Below are 27,663 nucleotides of genomic sequence, written 5' to 3'. Positions count from 1 at the left end.
TAGGTGCTATTGGGGACCACGTTTTCTAACACGAACCATTAGAAATGCGTATTAACAGCTCTGTTATTAGCAGGTGTGTAGAGCACACACTAGTCGAGGTGGAAGGTACACCTTTTTACTGCGTAGTGAGACAGTGAAACCAAGTAATTGCTATGATCTGGATAGTTCTACGAAGACAATTGCTGAATAGAAATTTTTTCTACGCTGAAAACATTTTTCCTCGATTGTACATGCAAGTTACTACGTTTAATAGTTAGTCCTAACATTTGCGCATCAATTACTCCGTGCATGTACATTCATGAGCAAAAGTGGTATACAACACTCAGCCAGTGACAGAGATCGGGAAAACTGTTCCTAAACACCACCTAGCGACAGTGGAAGGGAATGCGGCATCGACACATGCATGTGGATAAAAGGGGGCACCGCCAGTCATGTCTCGATTTCAGATAACTGTTGGTACAGAAAGTTGGGATGCCCTTTTCTCGGACTCCGTCACGGGCTGAGTGTTGTATACCACTTTTGCTTACGGCTGTACATCACGTGTTCAAGCCTTCATGCCACCTTCGCCAACATACGTATTCAGAATTTTATTTCATGGTAGGCAAAAGTATTCAAAGCCGGTCAGAAACTGCTTTCGTTAGTTTTCCACTACTCCTCCGTCGCTGCTCCTTTGACTTTCCTTCGAAGCGCTGACGTGACAATGTCTGTAATGCAATAAAACAGAGGCGTCATTTAACGGCGACAAAGCAGCAAAGAGATTGATACCAAAACTGTGAAGGAAGAAACGGCCGAACGACAAGACTGAGTAACTTTCGCCAATAGGAACAAGGCAGCGCGACTTAGCCTGTTTTGTTCAGTGCACGTTTAGAGTCTTCACTATATGATCATCTTTCTTTATATGTAATATTACCGTTACGATACGATTTTAGCAAAACGTTGTTGGCACTTTTGAATGGTGCCGTGTTATGCTCAAATGCGGAAAAGCATGTGCAAATCTTCTAGGTTCACTCACACTCTGCTTTTAGAATGTGAGGGTCTTTTTTTTTCAGTTTTCCCTACTTGAGAAGTTTGGAGGTTTAGAGATGTCTTGATACACTCTGTACCTAATTATTCTGGAAGTGCTTACAGGCGTTCAGCGCTGCTGAACCAAATGTACTGCGATGGCCTTGGCTGCGGGCGACCAAGCTTTGCTTTGCATCGAACACAACCAGCGTTCCGTTCAATACTTCCTGCGCCACTCGGTCAATTTTCCGCGGCGGCGCGCGCATAGGTAGTGCGGAAACAACTCTTCTCCTCTCCGTTCTGGCCCGCTGATCTGCTGAGATGACGTTACCCTCCTCCTCTGTAGCGAGCGCTGTGTTGGAACACCTGTGGAAGGCGCCGCTGGTTGCCATGGTTACGGCGCGTGCGCAGTTGCGGTTCCGGCTTGACTTTGGCTTTACATGGCGTAGTGAAGCCTTCGCTTCAAAATCGACGTTCGCAACTTTTATTAGGTCTTCGCAAATGGGTATTGAGCGCAGCAAAATTAAAAAGCCTACATCTGGGTTGGGGTAGCTTATTAGACTCCATCGAAGTATTTTGAGCCACGGCTTACCCCGGAACCAACATATTTTAACGGATTGCAAAAATGCTCGCATTTATTCGTGCAAATGTAAGCTACTGGGCAATAAGCGTGATAACGCCTACAATGCACACAGAGTAAAACATCTTCCCCTGCCAAAGGTAGAGTGCGAATATAAAAGCAAGGGGCACACGAACTTGTCCCCTTAGTTGTCATTTCCGTTGTACGACACAGGCGACCGTGACGTCCATAAAACAGACATGCCTTGGTTCTTTCGGTGAAATGTAAAGAGGTTCAAGATCAAGGTTTTTATTTATACATGACACATGCGACCAGGCAGGCGTAAACGCTCAGCATTGTCATCGCAGTATGAGGATATGATTAAACGTAATACCTTTTCTCAACTGCAGTCAGCTTGTATGCTATCATTAGATACCTAGAAACAATATCATTTGATGGACATTTTATACTGTAGAATTATAATGAAGCGCCTATTCCCTGCATGTGTGCCTAAAATTTTAACCAAATCCGTGTAATTAAACAAGCGAGACCGCAGCCATTAGCAGGAAGCTCCTGCTCAATTTGACGGTGGGTATGGTGCTTTCCTCTTCAAGGATGTGAATGCTGAGCAGAAGGTAATAGTGTTCCACTCTTGGCTGGATAACAAATAGTTTGAAGAAAGAGCTCTCAACCAGCTCCGTCAAAACCGTGATTTGTCGGACTCGGGGATAGAGACCAAAGTGCTGGCAAAGAGCGAAATTTTGTTTTCGTTGCCTGTAAACACGTATTCTTGACGAGAGTAGCGCATTAAGAAAAAAGCTCTGTCATTCCAGGGACGAGCTTGGTGCAAATATACACATTTCCCGGCACAGGCACGTTACTTGAGTACTGAATATTATTGAGGTGCCATTATCTATAACTTTGCTACGAGAGCATGCCTGATAACTTCAATGAGTAAAATGAGTTCTTAGACTTAGTTATTTACTGGTATTACAATGAAACTTATCCTCATAATTTGCATGCACGCGCTGCTTTTTCTATGTAAAAAACAATCTTTGTATAATGAGATTTGTCGTCAATCAGCCTACATATGTTAGTAACCCACTTGCTGTCCTGCATGAACAGGAGTTCTGATATCTAGGAGCGCCTGCATGAATGCGTGTTTTTTGTTTTTTACCTTCGAGAATATATTTTCTGCGTCTTGTGAATAAATGCTTAGTCTCGAATGCGCTTGCGCTGTTGTCTCCTTTTCCCTGTCTTGTGTGCGCTGTTTATTTTCCAAGCTGCATTCACAGGTTTACCGACTGAATATCAGAAGAGAAAATGTTCACTTTATAACTCGAACAAGCCAAACAGGTCTCCAAATATTGTCCTGATAGTGTGAAAACCCGCTCTGGAATTGCAATGATGTCCCCGAGCTAGTCGCATAGGAAATTCTGCGAATTTCAATAAAAAATTCGTTCGAATACTCATCCAATAATGTCTGATTTTAGCTACGCCTTGCCGATATTACATGTAGAGTGGCACAGAAAGCAGTTGCAGTATTGTTCGTGGCTAAAGGGCAAAATATTAACTACGCTTCAATAATGCAATGCCTTGTCTTGCCGTTAATAAAAGCTCGCTAATATTGAGGGCTACAGTGGTAGTGAATACAATGCCGTACGTCCTTCTTTGACTGCTCACGAGAATGCACATGGCTACTATTGGCACCTTTCGCAGTTACATGGACCAGATTCTGAGCTGTCATATGGTCAGCAAGAATATATTGAAACTGCTGGAGGGGAAGTGGTGCCCAACAAGTGAAGCCGGCATCAGCCATATTGGGTTGGACAGAAATGGGGCAGTGCCGAATTAGCTTATTGTAATAGTAACACTCGACATAAGCTATCTACCATTATACGTGATGTCGCATGAAGTCTAAGATTGAATGACAGATAGGCAATGAGTTAATTCACTATGCTTAATAATACCTACAGTTACATAGTGCTATTAAACTCTATATAAGCTACACATCTATATAAGAGTTGAGTTTCTATGGTTGGTCTCAAAGGCTTGACATCAAGATTGAACATTGACTTGTGCACTGATAGTGTTAAAAATGCCAGATACTCGGATATCGTCAAAGTATTAAAAATTATTTAAATGGTGCAGATCGACTGACAAACATCTAGTATCCCTCACTTGATAGGCCATAGCATAGAACCAGAACTTAAAAGTCTTAAACACTTGAAACACACTTGCAATGCGGATAACTGCATTGCCAAGAGCATGGCGGGCTGCTTCTTGCCCCCCTCGAGATGGCCATCGCAGGCTACACCCCAAACCATGGGCCGATGTAAGGCGATTTCCACTGCAGCAGTTTTTTTATAACCTCCTATGATGTGGTAAATAAAATTCAAAACCTCCCAGCAAAATGTGTCAGAGAGCAAACTGAGTGAACGCAGAGATGAGAGAATGCTGGAGACACAAGAGGATAAGAGGCGTTGGTGGCCGTCATCAAAATGATCAGGATAGAAGCCAGAGAAAAATGAAACAGAACGTAGGCAAGAGAACAATTCTGTACCCTGCATCAAAACGTTCTGTTTTTAAAAACTATAAACATAAGACTTAAGAAAGGAAATCACAAGACAAAGGAAATATGTGCCACCTGCATGCATACGCGAGCAAAAGAATTACAATTACATGCTTAACTATGCTGCTGCTTGTTTAATAAATGAGATGAGAGGGGCTCCTACGGCTCTTTATCCATTGCGTAATCAAGTCTTGAATTCCCAGTTTCTTACACAGAGCCTAAACTATTACATAGCAAATTTTTCAATATCAGCTCGGCCTTTTTCGGTAGCTAGGGCGTGTATATATTAGCAGACGTTTGAACACTTTTATCGTCAATATTACATGCACCTCCTAATTATTTCACTTCCTGCTACATATTTCAACAACGTCCACAATCCCAATTTCAAATATAAATTTAATAACACTACTTCTTGCAAAACGTACTAGAGGTGAAAGCACAGACAAATACTTACGAGAAGGTCTTGTTCATGAGCATTCTGTCACGCCTGTAAAAGCGAGGGTACCTGAGCGAGCCGAAGCTGCGGAAAATAATAAGAAATGAAAGAGCAAATAAGCTCGTGTATTTATTACAATTACTGTAGGTTTCAAGGGTCGTAGTTCAGAGATGCCATTTCTCTATTTTGAGATTCCAAAATAAATATTTTGCCCATTTTTCTACAACATGCCATGGTCCAGTAACGGTAATTGATAAATACTCTCTGATCTTATCCTAAATATCTCCACTTGTAAGCCGCCATTTTATACGTTGAAACGCAATAAAAGCTCTGTAATCGAGAAATTAAGGCAGCCGGCAGCAATAGCAGCGAGCAACAGTGAACTGGTGGTTTATTTGACAAGTTCGTTATGCTTGCTTGCTGGATACTGCAATGAACGAAAATGAGGTTAGGCCTTACAGTTTACTTTAAAGGGCTCAGTAGGTGCGCAGTAAGCGGACGCAGTCGCCCTCGAGTATATGTAAGAAGACGATAGGCACAAGATAAAGCCGCACATGACGTTTTACAATGGTTAACACTGCCTCAAATGGCATGGCCCCAAGCTACATTTAGAACAAGTAAATGCAGAGCTGTGTAAGGATAGCAAAATGAAATATTGGAGCTCTTTGCTGCCGGCAGCTGTGAAAGTTTCTGAAATTTTTGAAATGAGAGCTTTGCACTATATCTTTCGCATAAGAAACTTATCCAAAGGAACCACACACTTACATTCGCGCCAATGCTTCAGCAGGAATCTGATATGCTCCGGACCAATATCTTACTAAAGCTGCGCTTACTTCCTGTGTGCAGAATGATCCGGGGGTTTCAATTGCTGTGAAGAAAGTTGATACTGTCCGTCAGCGTTGATATTTTCTACTAAGCTGTTGTAACAGTTCTCCGTCACACATAACTGAATACAGACCACCAGGGAAGCTTATAAAAAAGAGTCCTGCAAGAACTAGAACATATTATATAAAAAATCGTTGACGCCTTTTTATCCTTGCACTATCGGCAAAGTATTCACTAGGATGTGTTCTAACATATTTTCGCGCTACATATTTTAGAACTGAAGTGCATGTTGAGTCATCCTCTTGTTGCAAACTTTAAGACAGTTCAATGGATAGGATTAAGTGACTGATTGCAAATATATTTTTTATTGAACCCCTATATATTCGAGACATTCAGTTTAATGGCTCCAAATCAACCGGTGAGCTGATGACCAAATTTTCTACATTCGTCAAGGGTGCAATATTTTAATTAAACAGCCTGTTCGGTTGGAACGAAATGGAGCTATTTACGTCAATCGCCCTTCACATTGGTAGATTATGCTTGCAACAACTTTTGTTTTCTATACAAATTTGGTTTATGGCATTCTCCAAGGTATAAATTCTTGTTAGTGTAAAGAGACACAAAAATTCAGAAAAAATTCCAACATTTGATTTTTTCCCGCCCACTAGAGAGCGACGAAAACTCTAAGTTAACCACACATTAACCACAGAATCATTCTACATTGACTGGAGACAATCTGTGAAAACAAAAATTGTTGACAAGACATCTACTGCATCTAATGGAAACCAGCATATATAGCAGTCTCTTAGTGGAACTTTTGAGACCCCACAGACTTTACATTAAAGAAACTCTGACCTACTTAGTGCCTTATATGTAAATACGCATACTATTTCATGTACAGCCAGGGGCGATGGGGACGAGACAAAAACGATTAGAAACCGTAGTAGAGAAAAGGTATAGTCAGCGATGTAAGCAGATGACGAACCTCCAAGAACCAGTGCACTTCCTGCTTTTCTTCCTTATGGATTCATTTCTAGGCATGCAAAATAACAAACTCGCCGAAGTGAAGCGCCGATTAAGCCTAACTAGGTTGCAGCCGGTTGACTGTCTTGCGTGTTTTTAGGACAACAAAGGCAAAAAAGAAATCCGAGAATAAGTGCCGAGTTAAGCTTGTTCTGTTATTGGTACAATATCAAGAAATGGTATTTAGTCAGCAATTACGGCCTATGGGCGCTTTTCTGCGAGAATCGCGAGCTTAGTGGCTACTGCGGATGGCAGCGTCAATCTATTCCTGCGGCTTTTGATTGACCACTAACTCTCTTCGCTTGGCCCACAGCCGTCAGTTCCCCACACTACCCCGATTCGCCTATTTTCAAGTAATTCTCTGGTTGATCTCAATGGCTCACGCTGAGCGGAAGAACATCTGTAGCGTCTTTATTCGTCCGTGAATAAGGCTCCTTTTTTTGTTACTGTGGCCATCGTTGTAAACGTGCAATTGTTGGAGAGAGAATAAAGTCGCTCAGCATCACTCCATCCCTCGCAACATACACGTGGTCATGAGGCGAGGCGAAGAGCCAATGCTGCGAAATATTTTTGCAGCTTTCAGAATGGCGTAATCTCCCCTGTGCAGAAGCTCCACTGCCACTTCCCCCATGAAAGATATGTCTGGAAAAACTTACCTAAAGCGTGAGCATACCCCTTGACTACCGCTAGTGCCATCCTTCGGAGGCACTGCAAACCAGCGCTCCACCGCTGCGCGCTGTTGTGCCGGGCGTGATAGCAGCGCAACAGCCATGCAACTATGGAGTAATCGTAAATTGCGGACTCTATGTCGATATCCGGCATCGAGTTAAACAATTATTCACTGGATGAACTATCTTGAACCAACCGTAGCTAGTCCGGCATGGCATATTAATGACTAGTTTATATCTGGATTTTAAACTGCTTCTATAAATATCACTCACTAGGAATTCACTAGACACACACAGCAGAGTTTCTTGGTGTCATATGAACTCAATTGTTTCGTGCCATTCATGACGTTGCTGATGCTGCGCTTCGGAACACATTTGCTCCCCAACTGTTCTGAGGGACACTGAGATGCACACGACGCCTAAGCACAAAACATCAAAAGGGATCTACCCCCAGGCTACCAGCCCGAGTTGTGAGGCTGTCGCGAACATTATCATCATGAAAGTAATTACTACACTTAATTTAAAATTGCTGAGCGATTCATTTAGCATCGCCATGTGATGTTGCTCATAGAAGGTGCAATTAAGATGAAGGCCTTCAGCCGCCTATTGTGGCGAAACTTGGCTTTTTCGTCAATCGTCGACATATAAGAGGAACGTACTTCTGTAGCCATGACTTCAAACAGTTGAACCTATATATATATATATATATATATATATATATATATATATATATATATATATATATATATATATATCGAATTTTACGCTACTGCACATAGTGCGTAGATCCGCTGGGCCATCATCTATAAAAGAGGCTCCTCTATAAAGCCAACGTGATGTATCATAATGCGGCGCAGAAGACAGTCCATCAGGCTTTGTGAAGAGCGCTCTGTCCAGGTTTGAAGCTATAACAGTAATGCGCATCATATGATGCTGTTTAAAAGCTTATTAATGTCAAATACTTTGAATACTACGAGGCTAGAGCAATTCGAGACTAAACTATGATGTTGGAGAATACGATCGATGACTCGTTTTCACTTATTTTGGCGAACTGACTCTGTAACCGTTGAGGTCTATGAGCATTGCAAAAAAAAAGCTTTTAGTCCAGTTGTCACCTTCCGAGTCAAGAGTTCTCTATGTCTCCCAAAATTCGTCGCAGGGTAGGTTCCAGCGATATATTTACCTATATTCGAAATATAAGAAGTTAACTTCCATTTTAAACTTTTGGTCAGGGCAACTTGGACTTGCCTTCGTTATGGGTAATCGCTCATATGCCAAGCCTTGGTTTCCTTTTCCGGCTTCCTTCGGGCCAGGGCTCCTGTAGCGTTCTTCCATGTTGAAAACAATCTGCCATCCGCCTTGGGCAAGCGGCACCGGAGTAAAGCTTAGAACACCTTGGGGTAATATTTCATGATTCGAAGAGTTTCGGTGACACGTTTATTCGAGCGCGTATCTCGGCGGCTCGACCCCTGTGTTTGACATAACGTTAAGCAAACTCGATTCGCCAACGTTGGAACCTAAATTCCCAAAATATAGGTTATCGGTTGCCGCACCTGGCGATATCCGCTATCGGTTGGCATGGAGCGTATTTATGAATCTTTCAGCACTTTTCACGTGGCCAAATGTAAAGAAATGCGACAAAAACTAGTCATGGCTCGCCATCGGAAGAGAAATTCCCCTCACCGCTTGGAAAACCCGAGACAGACAGCGGTGGAGGGTGGCTTGTTTCGGTCTCACGGGGGTGAGAACGCCAAGGGCCCTCGCCTTTTACGGCGAGGTCTTCTTGTGACCTGGTGTATCTGTTCTCTAATCCCAGTGGCGGCCTTGGCGCTTCGCCGGCTAGAAGTTGTTTAGCGGAGCTTTCGCTCTATGTAACCTGGCTCGACATAGCTGGGCCCCAAGTTTGTCAGCTTACCCAAGGAACCATCGCAAATGAGATGCCTATTAATTATATGTAAAATAATATGCTCACTCATTAGCTCAATTGGTATCTGATCACCACGTTTTGTAGCTCGAAGTATATCCCTCCTGCAAGAAAGCACACCGGAAACTTTATCAGCATCAATATTCAACAAGACATTTTTGCGGATGAAAATGACTAAGTATTGTCTCCCTGCCTCGTATTTTTTTACAGCTCTATATAGTAGTAAAACATTCATAATTACTTAATACCATGAACAATACAGCTCACATAGAAAAGAAGACAATGATACCATTGGCCAGTGTACTCAGTAATAAGAAACTTGAGAGCAGCTCTTTATGCATCAGAAAATGTGGCGTCTTCGTGGTCAGCGGCCTTAGCGAAAAGCATGCCCCCGATTTCTCCCAGAAACAAAACGTTAGCAAGAAGCGAGAACCAAGTGCCTGCATAGATCTTTATGAGATCTTGAAGGCGCCTCATATACCGATGCTGCGAAGGACGAAGCTGAATCGCAAAGGTTTGCTACTTGGTGGCACACAACACAAGACACAATGACCGGACAGACTAATTATGTTTGAGACAAGCACAACGTGCACCTTCTTTGCTCTGGAAGAAGCGAGCTGTCGAGGCGGCAGTAGTCAACACTCAAGCCACTCCCTTTGTGGCACGCGGGATATATAAAAATGTAAAAGGAAATTTAGCATATTGAAAAAACCAGCACTCGCCGAGGTAACAAAGGGAAAGAAATTACAAACATTGAAAATATAGCCTCATAGCAAAGTAAGCCTGAGCAGAATGTTCCGCCAAAGGCTTGTCAATGTAAAACGTAACAAGGCTGCCTCTGGGTGCAGCCTACAGCTGCCCTTCAGTTAAGTCGAGACTGATTATGCTTATGTTTTTTGCATTTTTCTTTCCTTCTGTTACCTCGGCAAGTGCTGTTTTCTTCAATAATTGATTGGTTCGGTTTTTTGAGACACAATGCGTGCAAAGCAGCATGTATGTATAACAGCGCTCGGCTCCAAGGCTTCCGAAGGCCAAGGGCACACATAACAAAAATTTCATATCAAACGTTATTAACTGGACGTTTTGGCGGAATTTTCCTACACCTGCGTGAATTCTACGTTACCGAAAGTGACTGTGGCTTAAAGTTAAAACGATTCCAGAAGATGTTCCAAGTCGTCTTGTTCATACAGCCCATAAAACATGTTTTACTAGGGTGTCAACGCCGACATTGCTAGCGAAGGTCGTTTAGAAGACTCGAAAGGCAGGCTTCAACATGCAGCTTTCGAACCCCATTTCGGCCTTAACGTTGCCACCAAATACCCATTGTGATCGCCCGAATGGCAGATTTCTCGAAGAGACCTTGCCGGAGAAAAGGCCTAGGACGTTTATGAACCACAGTCGGCCCCGGAGTAGAGTAGCGCCTTTTCTCTTTGCTCCACGAATGGGAGGTGCAGCGTCGAAGCGAGGCGCGTTTTGAATGAGGGGGTAAGAGTAGGTGCCATCTTTGCGGGTAGATGGGCTTTCCTAATATGGGCCTTCGAGTATAGTCTATTTATGATCAATTTATATATGTTCGCAGCAAAACGCAAAGAAAACTGACATTTGAACTGAAGAAAAATGTTAGAGATTATGTAAATAGTATTCTTTATTCTGATATATTCTTTATTCTGATATATAAACTAATTGATCTGACCGAGTAACGTGCATGCCATTCAACTAGCCTGCTGGCGATGTATATCAACTGTAAGGACGATACAGAGAATCGTTTGCTAGTGTGACCTACAATGGGTCGCCACTTACAAAGAGGTATGACGCACTAGGAGCTTCCCCTTAAACAAGTTGAAAGAAAGGAAGAACTATTGTCAAATTGTGATATTAAACGCACAACCAGGCATTCTGTGTCATGCACAAAAAGGTTTCAGCAGAAACATTACCTGCACAATAGTTACGCGATTTTTGCACCATCGAATCATTTCAGTATTTCATTTCAGTGCCTATAGGCATAGTTTATTGACAATATGCATTAATATCATCAGTTTATGTTCACCGCTCCCCAGCGATTTTCGCACATATCCCATCATTCCAGTATTTCATTTCAGCGCCTATAGGCGTAGCCTAATGACAATATGCTTTAAAATCATCAGTTTATGTTCAACGCTCCCCAGCAGTACGTTGGTAACAACTTACTGTCTAAAACAACTGCTACAAAGCTGTAATAATACTTGTGGGAATTCAACATTCCCCTCGCCGCACGACGCGGCGAACGCCCTCTCCCTCTCTTTCATGAGGAGCCCTCATCTTTCCTCTCCTGGCATTCTTCCCCCGGAGCTGTGGCGGAGGGGACGGCGGATGAGAGAAGTGGCGTAGCGCGCCGCGCGGCCTCTCCTTCCCCCTTCCCTCTTATCTCGGCGGACAGCATCTGCATCCAGAGAGACGACGCCGCGACGCTGAAGCGCGCAGATGCTGTTACGACAGCGAGGAAGAATATTGGGCGTTCCCAATAAAAAACTTGGCCCGCTGGCTATGTATGCCTCGATGAGATCGTTCTACCTGGTCCTAGGTAGTGGTGTGGCTTCGGTTCTCAGAGCGGAGCCGGAGCCCCGCGAGAATCCCCACACACTATTCTTATTTGCGTATGATGACCAGTAATTTCATATCCATATAGGCACATGCGCACCCGTACCATAAAATAGTTACCTAGTGAAATAATAAAAAACAGTGTCGTTCGATTTAGTTTGTCCTTCTCCATACTTCTTAAGATGGTCCAGCGTTTCTGGACCATCCAGTGATATTTGCATTCCGTGGAATATAACGGACAAATTGTCGTTCTGAAAAAGGAAAAAAGCATGCCCACATTTACAACATGATGCAGATGCGCTTTCGTGCAACTTTAGTAAATGTGTGCTATAAAAATTAGATCAAAAATCACGTTTCTCACGGCTCTCACGACAATTTTTTGTATTTTCAACCATATTGTTACTGAGCGGTATTCGCTGGTCGTGCTGACGAAAAAGAAGTGCGACCGACTCCCAGAAAAAGAAGACGCAGACGAGTGCTGTGCTGTGCGAGTGCTCTGCTGGGATCATCCTCAGTGGTGTGGACAACTGCCTTACTGTGAATATTTCCCGTAACATCTCTTGGTGGAGGTGAATCTTTCGATCCCCGTCACAAGCTGGATCTCCGCAGCGGCCGACGCATCATTACCACCACTATGACAACTGACGCCGCTACATCGTCTGCCGCCGCACCTGCTGTCGTCATGGCCCATCCCCGTGACCCCGGAACCTTCTGTGGGACCGACGACGTTGATGTTGACGGCTGGCTGGCTCTATACGAACGAGTTAGCAAGCACGACAGGTGGGATCCCACACTTATGCTTGCTAATATCATCTTTTACTTGACTGGGACAGCGCGGGTGTGGTTTGAGACCCATGAAGAGGACCTCACATCTTGGGACATCTGTAAGCAGAAGCTACACGACCTCTTCGGAAAGCCCATTGGCCGTCACCTTGCCGCGAAAAAGGCGCTCGCTTCTCGCGCGCAAACGTCTACAGAGTCTTACATCACTTATATACAGGACGTCCTATCCCTGTGCCGCAAAGTCGACCACGCCATGCCTGAGGAGGATAAAGCCGGCCACATAGTAAAAGGCATTGCCGACGATGCTTTCAACCTCATTTTATGCAGAGATTGTTCCACCGTGGACTCTGTACTACAAGTGTGCCGACGTTTCGAACAAGCGAAACAGAGGCGCATATCGCATCGTTTCGGCCGTCTACCAAACACAGCTGCCAGCTCTTCCTGTGTCGATCTTCCGCCTCCTCGACCGCCAACTAATGACACTACTTTGACCCGCATCGTCCACCAAGAGCTCGAGGCAATGAGTCCTGCAGCTTCACTTTCGCCTACCCCCGACAATACCTTGGCTACAATATTCCTCATTCAGGCTGTTGTTCGCCAAGAGGTTGCCAATATGGGTCTTCCTTCTACCTGCCGAACCGACACCGTAGATTCAGGACCTGCCCCTCCAGTAATTGCAGCTGCCTCACCCACCGCCGGTTTCTCGCCCCGATATCGGTACCGCAATCCGAATGAGTGGCGTACCCATGACAATCGTCCCATGTGCTTTACTTGTTCCCGCGTTGGCCACATTTCCCGTCACTGCCGTAGCCGTTGGTACACGCCATCTCGTCAATTCACCTACGTCGACCGCCGCGGAGATTATGCCCCTCGCTATACCTCACCTCGCCCCGACCAGAACACTGTTGACCCCGGTGTCCCTGCTCGTGATGCCAACCGTTCACCATCCTCGCAGACCCGACGCTCGCGTTCTCCTCTTCCTCGCCGCCGTTTGTCCCCGTCTTATTCCAGCCACATACCGGAAAACTAGCCAATGCAGCTCCCGGAGGTGACGCTGCATTTGTGACCTGGACTGAAAAGCCTCTGCTGACCCCTGTCCTACAAAATAATCGCATCGATGTCCTTGTGGATGGTGTTCCCGCTTCTGCTCTCATTGATACCGGCGCCCAACTGTCCGTTCTCAGCTCCTCATTTCGACGTCGCCTCAAAAAAGTCCTTACTCCAGCCGTCTCGCCCACAGTTCGCGTCGCCAATGGAAGCCCTGCTGCCGTGGTTGGCATGTGCACAGCGCGAGTTACCATTGGTGGTCGTCATACTCCAGTGTTGTTCACCGTACTCCAAGAATGTCCCCACGACGTTATCCTTGGCATTGACTTTTTAACAGCCCACTCTGCCCTCATTGACTGCTCTACCGGCCTACTTCGCTTGGACCTTCCGCTCTGCTCTGAAGACCCCTCCTGCTCACCCCGCCTTCGATCAGCACAGTTCTGCCGCCTTCCTCCTGAAGCTGCCGTCTACATCTCTATGTCACCATTCCCACCCGTCCCAGACGGCGACTATCTCGCGTGTACCATTACTGATGTCATCTTGCAGCGGCACGTCACCCTTCCTCATCTGATTGTGCATATCTCCCAGAACCATACCACCCTCCCGGTCCTTAACTTCAGCTTATCAACTCAAGTTTTGCCCGAGGGAATTTCACTAGCGGAGCTGTCGCCGATGACCGATTGTGCCATTTCAGCTCTGACTACCGATAATCTAAATGCCGTCCCTGCAACACCTCCCTCGTCCTCTACATCGCGCACTGATCCTGTTAAAATCATGATTGCAGCTGATCTCCAGCCTGAATTCGCCACAGAGTTAAAACAGCTTTTGCTCACCTCCAGTGACCTTTTCGACTTCGGTAACCGCCCATTGGGTCAAACCACAGTTGTCAGTCACCGCATTGGCACCAGTGACGCCAGTCCTATTCACAGGCGACCCTATCGAGTTTCGCTTGTCGAGCGACGCGTCATCCAAACAGAGGTCGACAAAATGTTGGCGAACGACATAATTGAGCCTTCCAGCAGTCCATGGGCATCCCCTGTTGTGTTGGTCAAAAAGAAAGATAACAGTTGGAGATTCTGCGTTGACTATCGTCATTTAAATAAGATAACTAGAAAAGATGTGTATCCTCTTCCGCGTATAGACGACGCGCTTGATACTTTGCACGGAGCCAGCTACTTTTCGTCCATCGACCTTCGTTCCGGCTACTGGCAGATCTCTGTCGACGAGAGAGACCGTGAAAAAACAGCGTTCATCACCCCTGACGGCCTTTATCAATTCAGTCATGCCTTTTGGCCTTTGCAATGCCCCAGCAACCTTCGAACTTTATGATGGACTCTTTGCTCCGAGGCTTCAAGTGGACCACTTGTTTGTGTTATCTTGACGACGTAATAGTTTTCTCGTCTACATTTGAAAGCCATCTCCGTCGCCTTTCTACAATTCTAGCACTTTTTCGCCGCGCGGGACTGCAACTAAACTCCAAAAAGTGCAGCTTTGGTCACCGACAAATCAAAGTCCTTGGTCACTTGGTTAATGCTGCCGGCGTTCAGCCTGACCCCGATAAGATTCGTGCCGTCAGAGAGTTTCCCACTCCACGTTCATCCAGCGATGTTCGAAGCTTTATTGGCCTCTGTTCTTATTTCCGACGATTCGTCCCGAATTTCCCAGCGCTAGCTCGTCCTCTCACGAATTTCCTAAAGAAAGACGTTTCATTCTCCTGGGGGCCTGAACAAGTTGCAGCTTTCTCGGAACTTATTGCTGCTCTCACAACTCCACCCGTCTTGGCCCATTTCAACCCATCTGCCAATGCTGAACTCCGCACCGACGCAAGTGGCCACGGCATTGGAGCTATACTTGCCCAGCGACAACAAGGCCACACAAGGGTGATTGCATATGCCAGCCGCCTCTTATCTACGTCCGAACAAAATTACTCTATCACAGAGCGAGAGTGCCTGGCACTTATTTGGGCTATTACAAAATTCCGCCCATATTTGTTTGGCCGGCATTTTACTGTTATAACAGACCATCATGCCTTGTGTTGGCTTTCCTCCCTAAAAGATCCTACAGGCCGTTTGGGGCGCTGGGCGCTTCGATTACAAGAGTATACATTTTCCGTCGTGTACAAGTCCGGCCGGCTTCACCAAGATGCAGACTGCTTGTCCCGTCATCCCATCGACTCCCCTAGCCCTACCGACTCTGACGATGACGCATGTGTCTTGTCTGTGTCGGCCTTTTCTAACATTGCCGACGAACAACACTTAGATCCTTTGCTCCATTCCATTATCCTTTGTCTGACCTGCGACCGACCTGATCCATCTCTTGCCTTATATGTACTCCACGCGAACACTCTATACCGACGCAATATGCGACCAGATGGCGCAGACCTTTTGCTCGTCGTTCCTCAACATCTGCGTTCCACCATCCTTGACCAGTTTCATGATGCTCCAACAGCTGGCCACCTGGGTGTCTCTCGCACATACGACAGCCTGCGCCGACGCTTCTACTGGCCGGGGCTCTATCGCTCCGTCCAGCAATACATTGCCGCATGTGAATTGTGTCAGCGTCGAAAGAAACCCACAATTTTGCCTTCAGGCCATCTGCAGCCGATCCCCATACCCACTGACCCGTTTTCCCGTGTAGGTGTTGACCTTCTTGGGCCCTTTCCAGTTTCCACCTCAGGGAACAAATGGATCGCCGTCGCTACCGATTATGCTACGCGGTATGCTATTACCAGAGCCATCCCGACCAGCTGCGCCACAGACGTCGCTGACTTCCTCCAAGAAAACGTGATTCTACATCATGGTGCCCCTCGTGAACTACTAACTGACCATGGCCGCTGCTTTCTGTCGCGAGTGGTTGACGAAATTCTCCGTTCGTGCTCCGTCCGTCACAAATTCACCACAGCCTATCACCCCCAGACCAACGGCCTCACGGAACGCCTAAACCGTACCCTCACAGACATGCTGTCCATGTATGTGTCTGACGACCACCGGGATTGGGACGTTCATTTACCCTTTGTGACATTCGCCTACAATTCATCAGTCCATTCTACCGCTGGATACTCCCCATTTTATCTGTTATTTGGCCGGCACCCGTTACTGCCCTTCGACACCTCACTACCTGCGGCAGACGCCACAAGTACTTACGCCAGTGATGCCGTAGCCCGCGCTCATGATGCCCGCCGGATAGCTCATGTCAGGCTCTCTGCATCCCAAGATTCTCAAAAGTTCCGGTACGACAGTCGCCACCGTGATGTCCACTACACTCCTGGGTCACTCGTCTTGCTGTAGCTCCCGTGCCGTCGCGTGGCCTTTTTCTCCTTGTCTTTGTAAGTGTTCCCTTTTTCAGGCAGCGAAACTGCCCTCTTGAATAATTCAACTATGCCTCACATAACCCCTGCTTGAAACCTCTGGAATGTGCTCTTCTTCCAAGACAGATATCTCATTATTTCTCAGAATCCATAGACTTCCTGGCTGTAGCTCATTGTTAAGCAATAAATGGTATTAGCTCCCGGTGTCGCCGACCTTGAAGTGACGTGTATGTAACACTCACCGTGAGCATCCAGTGTCTCTCTTTCATCCGGGCACAAAACTTCAACATTTTTGCAGTAAATAGTAATTAACGACACGAGTTCTCCAATCTAACGTTTCCATTTCCTGGCCAGGAGTGGTACCATGGTGCCACACTTTCTAGGGAGCCTACGTGCGGTACATGTAGGCTCCCAAACACACACGAACTCAGCGCATCCCCCCCACCTACAACGCTGGTAGTCCAGCTGGCAGCCCCTTGAAACACGTTCAGACACTGAAATCAAGTCCGTCGTTCTGTTGCTGAGTAGCCTCATTGCGTTTTCGTTTATAGCAGATCGGTATATGAACGTTCGCGGCACAATCGAACGCGCATCTACTAGTCAGGCTAGCATCCCTTCGAGGCCGCATACGCTCTGTAATTTGTAAATATAAATTAGTATTCTTCTTCTATGCATTTCAACACCGTCACCGTCACAGCTGCTTAAGCCGAACAATGGAGCCCGGTAAAAGGAGAGGTAGAATGTTTTTTATGCTAAGCGACAGCTTTCTGGGTTCTACGCCACAGCAAAAATGCTTGCCCCTGCCCACTACTTGCTATGCCGGAAGCCATTTCATGCTTAAGTCTACTCTATACTGTGGAAGGAGCATTAGATGTTTCTCATTGTTTCCCTGATTTAGTGGCCTGGTGGTTAGGGCAATTGATTTCTGAGTCCGAGTACGACGGTTCTATATCGTCGTTTGCTACCGTATTTTCATGGAAGCGAAACGCAAGAGCAAGAGTAATGTCCGATGTCAGTGCATTTTAATGATGCGCAGGTGTCTGAGATTTTGAGCCCTCCACTACGTCGTTGTTCTTAGGCACAGTCATTAAGGGGCTTTAAAACATATGCACTACACAAAGTGACTGCCTGATATTATTAATAGCAATGCCTGCGTAGATAGCAAATAAGTGTATTTATTTGGCTTCTTTTCTTGTTTCTCATTGAAGAATTTCACTGACTGGCCATTAAAAGTACCGTAGTAGTTGCTTGGCTGGTGGAATTTTACCGAAGGCATCAGCGTATTTTTGTCCACTCACTAAAACACGCCCTTTTCAGTGCATTTTCAGTGCAAATTACTTGACGCCTCTTTGGCAGCATTAAGTTCGACAATACCAGTTGTTGGGTGAGTTGGTGTGCACGGTGATCCATAACAATAGCGTGACAGACGGGACGTCAGCGCTCTGTGTTGTCGTCCTTTCTACCACGTCTTGCCTGTCGCGCTGTTGTTATGGATTGGCAGCATGGTTCTTTGGCTTCGTGTGAGTGAGCAACAAATGCACTGAAAATGTGGATGTACGTACTAAGAAGCTAGCGTCGTAATTTTGAATGCATTCACATATTTGGTATATTATGTACTCGAGAATGAAATCTTGGGTACCATTTCAATGCGCCTGAACTCAATCTTTCGCATACCGTAGCGCGGGCTGTTGCAGTAGTGCTCCATGAGTGCGAGCATAAATCTGTAGGTCAAATGCAGGGCCCACTATTCTGGTGACTATGGTCTTGAATGACGTCTTGATTGCAACCGATGCCGATCAAGAGCATTCTAACGAAAGCTCTTAGATAGGCTCGGTGAAAGACCGCAAATGTTTTTTCTTAGCCAATTTCCAATGCTAGCTGAAACAGCGAATAGGTTATCTATGTTTAGTGTATACTGTTGTGCAAAAATCAAGACGGTAAAATGGTAAGGGCACTTTCTTTTTCAGTTTTAGACCTTACCTGTGAACATCTAGTTAACATGAATCTAGGAACTTTCCTTCGCGATGTGGTGCGCTTAATAATTGGCACACGTAGCTCTACATCGCTATTTATGGTCTTTCATGCATGTCGTAGTATGAGTGCCGAGAATTACGCCTTCTGCAAGGCACAGCTCAGGAATATCTGGGGCAGCTGCTCCATCTGGCCAGCACGCATAATTCTCAACAGTGTAGACTTAAAAGTATCACCATGCGTTAATTTCAAAGAGGTAGTAGTTGAATTGTCTCCACAGTGGATTTTATATTCAGTCAAATGCCAATGCAGCTGGGCCTGATAAGCATGTATATTTGTAGAAAACTCACCTTTGTAATGCTTCCAACGATTATTTCAATCATCACTGAGGCATTGTTAAACACCTCTTGTACCTATACAGGAAACAAGAATATACAAAAACAAATTAAACCGCTATCTTAAACATAAATTATTATTAATATTATTATTTATCATAACGTCTGAATGAGAAAATATATATCTGGACACGTACTTAAAAGCTGTTTCTACTGTATAGGCAGTAGTATACCAAAAGATCGCCTAGAGCAATCCTAATTTGGCTATTGCTTAGACAAACAGCAGATCAAAATCTGTTCTGGGAGCCTTTTCTCCTCTCGAAGCAATTTTCTTTCAGTATATATAGGATACTTAACATGATTGTCGCAATATTGAACCCAAGACGAGATAACTTTAAACGCCATGACCACCCGAAAAAACTACAAAACAATGTAACAATAGCACTAAAGTTCTCATTTCTGTCGTAAACGTAAGATTTATTGTAGCTCGGTATTTTTTCTTCTGTAGTAGTTTTTTGTTGTGTGTACTTCTGTAGTACGTTTATACTGTAACTGCAGAAAGATCTGTTGTTATTACAGAAGTGTTTGTTTCACAACAAGTTTCCTGCCAAAAACCGAACAGCAATGTTGTCGTAACATAAAAAAAAAGAATCTGTAATTTTTGCCGACTAGGATGATGAAAACTTTTGGATTATAAATTGCTTCTCGATGTGCAATCCCGAAGTTCAAAAACTAGAAAAACTTCAATTTCTGCCCTATTGATGCGGCAGATTCTTTAATATGTGCTGAACTGCTTCGTCGTGAATAGGTTTTGATACATAAACTAAGACAGTCACTGACGGAATAAACTGGCTCCCCTGCCCATCAATCTGTGCGCGGCATATTTTGTGCCCGTTAAGCATTTAGTGGCGTTGTAATCACGGTTAGAACATGCGGCAAATCAGAAATGATTATGCCACTAGTCGCGGTTACCACAAACGAGGTCTATCCATCTCGTTTTGGCAGAGAAGCGCCGTTTAGAGGGCTGCTAAATGGCGCTTTCATGAAGGCTTTGCGTATCGCCGAAGGCGTTGCAAAAACGTAATGCAGCCTAGTCAACACGTCTCTGCATTTGCAGCATGGTTTGAGTGGCGTATTGTTAAGCGCAGCGTCTAAAAATATTCAGGTCAAGCCGCGTTCCGAAAATACATCATGTTAGGACTATGTCCACTGCAGGCATAGGTTCTCTTCCATACTTCTCTAATTAAATGGGCCCTGTGCTAGCTGCTACTACTGACCCGTGCAATCTTCCTAATCTCATCCTACAACGTAAGTTTCTTCCACCCACTGCTGCGCTTTCCTTCCCTTGGAGCCCAATTTTTCACCTTAGCCACCAGTGATTATGCTTCCTTTGCACATGTCCTATCTGTTCCCATTTCTTAATTTTTATTTCAAGTTAAATGTAATTAAATCGAGTTATTTCTCTAAACCGCTCTGGGCGCTTCTTATCTCTTTGTGCCACACCTACAATTTTGCGTTCCATAGCCTTTCTTCATTGTCTTCGACGTAAGCGGAACTCCTCGAACATACAGATGTTCGCAACGATTACAGCTCTGCACTGAGTGACAAAATTTATTAGCTGTAACTACTTTCAGACCCATGCGGCTACAGCAACTATCTGTGTGTCGCGAGGGCTCTTTCGGACTCAAGGTAGGAGATGAATAAGACAGGCATTTATTCCTCAGTAGTGGGCATTGCGTTGGGTCATTAGGTGAATTGTTTCGGTAGGTTAATATCATCTGGTGTATACCTGGATTGGGGTCGCAGGACCCAGGATGTGTTGTGTGTTAACAGGCTAGTGAGTTGTATGAATCTGTCTCTAAGCGTCACCATCTAACTTTGCTGGGGGCGGATATACGTTCTGCGAGAGTGCCTGCAATTTTGTAGGCTCTACGCGTACGTCTCCATGGGGTCAGAGTAGGGCGAGGTGCTGCAAGCAAACCGCAGCCCTGCCAGCTGCGGACGACGGCCCTCTCCTTGCGAGTTACTTGTCTGTTCCTAGGGCTCTACTGTTTTTTTATGGAAGCCACAGGCGGTAGATCTTCGGAAATAATCACTCATATAATTAAAGCTTTACTTATCAAACGGTCTTACTGTTAACCTCAACTACTCCTAGTAAGAGAAATATATCGGTAATTTCAGCCGCAGCTGGCAGACTAGCTTGAGTAAAGCAGCGCCGGATGAAACGGCGTACCCAACGGCAGCAGCATCTATTATGCTTTTTTAAGCACCCACTTGTTTCCTTCTAGTTATCAAAAGTGCCCCTCAGAGATCATTTCCATTTCCGACATTCTTTTCTCCCGTATGTAATATTATTTACAGACGAAAGTTTCGCCCTCTGTTGTGGGGTTAGCTGAAGTGATTCACAGCATTATTGGGGCGGACGGTTTCCGATTAGTGTTACCGGAGCAGCGGTGGCGGCAATACGGTCACTGAGCGGTGACGGTGGTTTCGCCGAAGGGGAATGTGAGCCAAGAACTACATCGCGCTTTACAGGGCGTTTTAAACAAATGTGCTAACTAGATTCATTACAAGGTAGAATGGTTTCTATGCATGTACAAACTGTGTTCGCGCCGTGTATCGGCAGCTTTTGACAGTCGGCATTCAGTGGCCCTTTAAACAAAGGACAAATATATCCGCTGAACAAAACATTTCAAAAGTTGAGCGAAAATCCCGGACAACACACAGCCCACTACTCCCCGCCCCCGAATTTTTACCTTGCGAAACATTGCTCTGAAATCTTCTAAAGTAGCAGCTTCCGGGCCTCCTTCAAGTCTACGTGCAGAATATTCTTCAAATAATGTTTTATCGTACAAGACTTGCACGTGTACTTTGACGCCTTTACCTATAGGCTCAGGTTGCTGAGTGTATCCTGAAAGCAAAATAAATACGTTTCAGCTATATACGCAGTGTTACACAAAGCTACGTTCTCTTTCACAACCATAAGTGAGTTGCTATCATGCACGCATTTCTACACACCCACATCTCACATTTGAGACTCAACTTTCGCATCCTACATATTGTCACGGAGACCAGGTCTAGACTTCACAAAAAAGGCAAGCGAGGCTTTATGAGCAAGCAGCGTTCGGCGGACAGCGCGCGAACCCAATTCAACGTTTTGTTTGAGGCGCCACCTGAGAACACCAGGTGGCATTACTCCCCTTCCTAAAAATAAAAGCTAAGGCTGAGCACGAGCAATGGGCGGTACAAGCGAAAAGACAACGGAGGCGGGGAGGCACGTTGCACAATACCGCGTGAAATACGGCTGCACGCGGACAACGTGCACGATCTCGGAGAGTGGCTGCCGTCGCAAGGGCTGTACAGTGCCTGCTGAAAGGACTTCACATGTGCCTTCCGCGACACAGTACAAACCTTATTAAGGTACTATGTAACGTGAGATCAGTTTGTCATGAAAGCCAGGCCAGCGCACCGGGTCCGCACCCAAACTTTCTCTCCAGGATGGGATATGGCGTGTCGATGACGGATGTTCTAGTGGCGAGCATCCATGCCCTGCTGTCGCTGAATGTGAATTCGGGCAAGTTGACGTGCTTCGACGGCGCGCTGAGCAAACGTTTCGGCGTCTGGCGTGACTGGATGATCATCTATCCAGCATGGAAGCATGGCATCCAAAGACATCTGATCGTCGCGTCTATAGACCAGGCGAAATTGTGTAAAACGTATCGTCTCTTGGATGGTCAAAGTGTAGGCGTGTGTGATGTAGGGAGAATCTTATCCCAGGTTTCGTGCTGGAAGTCTATGTACATTTCGATCATGCCGGCGATGGTTTTGTTGAGTCTCTCCGTGAGGCCATTCATCGGCGGGTGATAGGCAGTGGTTGTGCGACGGCTCGTATGACTATGCTCAAACAGGCCGTGCATGAGCTGTGCCGTAAACGCGGTGCCTCGATCGGTTACGGCTAGAGACGGTGCGATATGACGCAATAAGATTTGATGCATAAAGAACTGAGCGATCTCAAATGATGTGCCAAGCGGCTCCATCTTTGTTTCCAGATACCGTGTGACATAGTAGCTCGCGACTATAATCCATTGTTACCCACCGATCACAGCAGAAATGGGCTCAGAAGGTCGATGCCGGCTTGTTCGAACGGCGTCCGAGGCGGCGGAATATATGTGGGGGCAATCTTGTGGGCTTGAGAGGCGGCGCCTTTCGACGTTGACACTCTCGGCAACCTCTAACCAAGTGATCGACGGCGTCAGAAAAGCTGACTAATAACAGGCTTGTACTTGCAAAGCTGAAGTGGTCGAAGGTGGGTTCATCGTGTAAGCAAAAAGGATATCGGCGTGCATGTCGGCCGGCACGACGAGGAGCAGTGCTTGGTCAAAAGTGCTGGAAGTTTTCGTGAATAAAACACCATTCCGGAGAGAGAATGCCCACAGGTTCCGACCAAAATGGCGATGGCAGTCAGCAGCGCGACCCTCCATGTGGACAATGACAGGTCGAATTCGGGGTCAGCTCGCTGTCGGGTCACTACGTCTAAGACATTCACTAATCCAAGAAACCTCTGTTGTCATCCGTGATGTTATCGACTAATCCCACGGGTGCCCATGAGAGTGCGTCAGCATCTTCCTGCTTCTGACCAGATTTATATGGAACTCTGTAATCAAATCCTTCAAGAAGAAGGCTCCATCGTGCTAGCCGCCCCGATGGGTAGCACAGATTGGCCAGCTAGCACAAAGAATTTGGTCGGTAATCACTTTAAACGCGCTACCATAGAGGTAAGGCCTATATTTTATGGTTTCCCATACAACTGCGCGGCATTCCTTTCCCTAGTGGAATAGTTTGTTTCAGCGCGGGAGAGCGTGGGGCTTGCATACGCAATGTCCATTTCCACGCCTGGCTGCTGTTGAACGAGTAAAGCACCGAGAACGATCGATGTTGCTGACATCAGAGTGGACTTCGGTGGCAGCATCTTCATCAAAGTGCGCAAGAAGTGAGGTAGTTTTCAGTCATCTGTGCAGCTCTGCAAAAGTCTCCTGCTATTCCGTGGCCCACACGATCTGTGTATCATCCCTGTGGGGCAGGTCAGGGGTGCGGCTAACTTGAAAAAGTCGGCGATGAAACGGCGTTAGTACGCATATAGACCCAGGAAGCGTTTCAAAATCCTTTTCGTGTCAGGAACGGAAACATTGGCGACAGCAGCAGATTTGTCGGGGTGTGATCTAACTCTTGCGGCGCTCACAAGAATACCAAGAAACTTCAGCTCTTTGTTGCCAAAGTGGCACTTCTCGGACTTGAGCGTCAATTCAGCGGTCAAGAAGGCATTTAATACTACAAGCAGGCGTTCAAGGTGTTCCCTAAAGGTTTCAGGAAACACCGCAACCTCGTCGAGGTAAACTAAAGAAATTTGCCACTTGAGGCCGGCGAAAACAGTGTCCATCATGCGCTGAAAAGTAGCCGGCGCTGCACATAAAACGAAAGGCAGCAATTTATTCTCGTACAGTCCACCTGGGGTACAAAAGCAGTTTTTTCGGGGTCCAGCTCTTCGACATCAATCTGTCACTACCCGTTCTTCAAGTCAGTTGAGGTGAAGTACTGGGCGCGGCGAAGCTTGTTGAGCGAATCGTTGATACGGGCAGCGGGTAGATGTCTTTTTTAGCGATGTCGTTCAACTTTCGGTAATCTACACAGAAGCGAAGGGTCCCATCCTTTTTCTTTACCAGCACGACAAGGGACTACCACGGGACGTTGGACGGTTCTATGACGCCATCACAAAGCATCTATCTTCTGAACCTGTTTCTGAATCACTTCACGTTCCGTGGTTGAGATACAGTACGGCTGCTAGCGTATAGGGCGGGCGTCGTCAGGAGTAATGATGCGGCGCTTCACAGGATACGTTTGACGTACTTTCTATGAGGACGGGAAATACGTGCTGTACTCTAGTAGCAGGGCCCGTATGTCGCGCTTCTGTGTTTCCCAGATATCCAGACTAATATCGAGATGGTCAAGGGACAGGTTCACAATGCTAACAGTTCCAAACCTAAAACATTCAGAAACATCCGCATAGGAATAGGCAAATGCGATGGCAGTATCAAGAAAAGGATTCCGAGGTTTGTTGATGAGGTTAGTCACCAGCAGCTCAGACCGGCCGCCCCGTAAGTGAATGAGGCTGCGCGCTGTGCAGATGCTGTGGGTGAACAAAAGAGACTGGCTGCCTTCCGCGACCGCAAGCCCGTCACGCAGTTCGTAGCAGGTAACATTCACAAAAACACTGGCGCGTGGAAGAATCGAAACGCTCTTAGCGGAAACTCGGAGAGCTTCGCGGCGTTAGTGATTCTCGGTGTTTGTGCCAGAAGCTTTCTCGGTCGAAAATGTCTGTACGTTTCCGGAGGTCGATAATAGCGTCATACGCCCGGAGAAAATCAACACCAAAGATAGTCACGAGCGCAGTCAGGTATAACGAGGCAGCTGCGCCAACTAACGTGGAGCTGCAAATTTGAACTCATGCCGTGCACAGGCCACTCGGAGTTACGACATGTCCAGCAGCGGTGCGAATCTGCGTGCCAGATAATGGAGTAATTACTTTTTTAAGAAGCGCCGCTAGCTTCCCGTTTAAAATCGAAAAATCGGCACCAGTGTCCACCAATACACTAACCTTATTTCCGTTGAGAACCATGGGTATGTCAAGCGAGAATCGATCTTCAAGTGTAGGAACTGTCGTCGGTGCCGTAAAATTGCGTTCGCTCACCGGTCTCGTGGTCGAGGGTCTTCGTCACGCCGATTGCAAGCGGTCTTGATCCCGTGAGGTAGCTGTCTTTAGCTTTCCCGACGAGGACGTGGCCGCTGTCGACCGCTGCGCAATCCAGGAGAATCTGGGCTGCGGTAATGGTCGGCGTGGCAATGGGGAGCGTGACTGCCGCTGGGAAGTTGGCAACATGCGCGTTTGGGCTAAGTAGTCCTCAATCTCAAGGTGCCGTCAGCCTAATAGAGGGCGAGGCATGTCGATGAAACATTCGTACAGTCCCAGGTGACAATATTGGCACTGGCGATACAGATGACATGCTTTCCCGCCATGGAAGCACATGCGCTGGCGATTTTGGGCGTGCCACAGGTCCGCCTACCGCTGGGATGGTCATCGGTTGTCTATATGCGGCTCAGTGCGTGTGGAATACAGTGAGCCTTGATCGGGCGGCTGTAAGATACATGCATAGTTGGACAGTAGTACTCCATGGGAAAAGGTGGCGGATCAGCAGACGGTACCGAAGGCCTCAATGCTTGAAGCTATTCGCGAACAATGCTAGCTACAGAGCTGACCATCGAATAGGGAGTGCCGAAAAGCGTCTAGAGCTCTTCGCACAAAACTGAGCGGGTGATGTCGCGTAGATTCGGGTGGCCCCAAAGGCCGAAAGCGGCTCCGCAATCGAAGCGACGAGTACCGGTCTGTCGTAGGTTCTAGACCGCTGCTGCAGCATCCTCTACATTTCGACAGCTTCTGCAAGAAATTCGGCAGCCACGCTAGGTGGATTACGCACGAGGCCAGCGAACCGTTGCTCTTTAACGTCGCGCATGAGGTAGTGCATCTTTTTGTCTTCAGGCATGGCTGGGTCAGATCGTCGAAAAAGCCGAGTCATGTCCTGCACGTACATGGTTGCAGTCTCATTCGGCATCTGCATGTGAGATTTTAAAGCCCGTAGTGCGAGTTCTCACTGATCTACGCTGGTGTAGGTCTCAGAGATGCATCGGCAGAACTCGCGCCATGATGTTAGGGCGTCTTCTCGGTTCTCGTACAAAGTACGAGCGCCATATTCCAGCCTGAAGAAGACGTTTCTAAGATTGGCGGCGTCGTCCCGCTGAATAAACTAGGTGACGTATTCAAACTGGGTGAGCCAGTCTTCGACGTCTTCGATCTGACCTCCATGGAAAGGCTGAGGCAGTCATGAGTTGTGCAGGGTCTAGCGACCTGGAGCTTGCATAGCAGGTCGAAGGGCGGCTATGCGTAACTAAAAAGGCTCGTGCTCAGGGGGCAGGCCTTAATTCCTCCGGCGAGCATGGTGCGCAGGGGTGACGACTGGCACAACAGGAATTGAGTTCGGAGATTGCGGAAATGTGCGGGACATATATTGGGATCGACACCCAGCACCTCAACCAAAATACGCCATAGAAAACTGGTCTAGACTTGACGATAGAGGCAGGCGACGCTTTATGATAAAGCAGCGTTCCGCCGAGAGCGCGTGAACCCACTTTAGTTTTCTTTTATTTCAAGCGCCACCTGAGAGCACCAGGTCGCAATATCATTGCTCGCAGCACGGTTCAGCTTTCCATCTAGAGTGAAGGAGCTACAGTTTTTGGGGGGGAACGCTTTGTATTTAAACTTTCATTAAACCCACTTTTGAAGTTCTTCCAAGGCTGTTAACATGCATGAAGCAATCGCTTAAGGAATGGTAAAAAGCGGAGGATTTTTTTTTAAGTTAGCGCCCAGGCGGTATGGTTCTAATCTTTGTAATGTCTGTTCCCTTTAACAGGATAGGTAAGATCAATAGCCTTAACCTCTAGTGATTTGGATCACTGGGAATTTATTACGAGCCTCACGGTGGGATTTAAAAGCACGCCGCTTGGGTTCTAAACATCTGATAAAGA

At 46.4% G+C, this 27,663-nt stretch overlaps 2 long non-coding RNA genes across 2 annotated transcripts; both read right to left on the bottom strand.

Moving 5' to 3' along the window:
• Positions 1-572: 572 nt before the first annotated feature.
• On the bottom strand, positions 573-5,437 carry LOC146173624 (uncharacterized). Its single transcript, XR_014702112.1, has 3 exons — positions 5,335-5,437; positions 4,588-4,653; positions 573-704 (listed from the first exon to the last, which is right to left on the bottom strand). It is a non-coding gene; the product is annotated as an uncharacterized LOC146173624 (long non-coding RNA).
• Positions 5,438-9,057: 3,620 nt separating this feature from the next.
• LOC146173623 (uncharacterized) lies at positions 9,058-19,109 on the bottom strand. The gene is made up of 3 exons (XR_014702111.1): positions 19,045-19,109; positions 11,707-11,837; positions 9,058-9,113 (listed from the first exon to the last, which is right to left on the bottom strand). It is a non-coding gene; the product is annotated as an uncharacterized LOC146173623 (long non-coding RNA).
• Positions 19,110-27,663: the final 8,554 nt, after the last annotated feature.

The sequence above is a fragment of the Amblyomma maculatum genome, chromosome 11, assembly GCF_055883805.1.
Source record: "Amblyomma maculatum isolate TAMU_Amacu chromosome 11, ASM5588380v1, whole genome shotgun sequence".
Taxonomy (NCBI): Eukaryota; Metazoa; Arthropoda; class Arachnida; order Ixodida; family Ixodidae; genus Amblyomma; species Amblyomma maculatum.
Note: the sequence above shows the minus strand (reverse complement) of the source record. Positions and strands in the feature narration are given on the sequence as shown.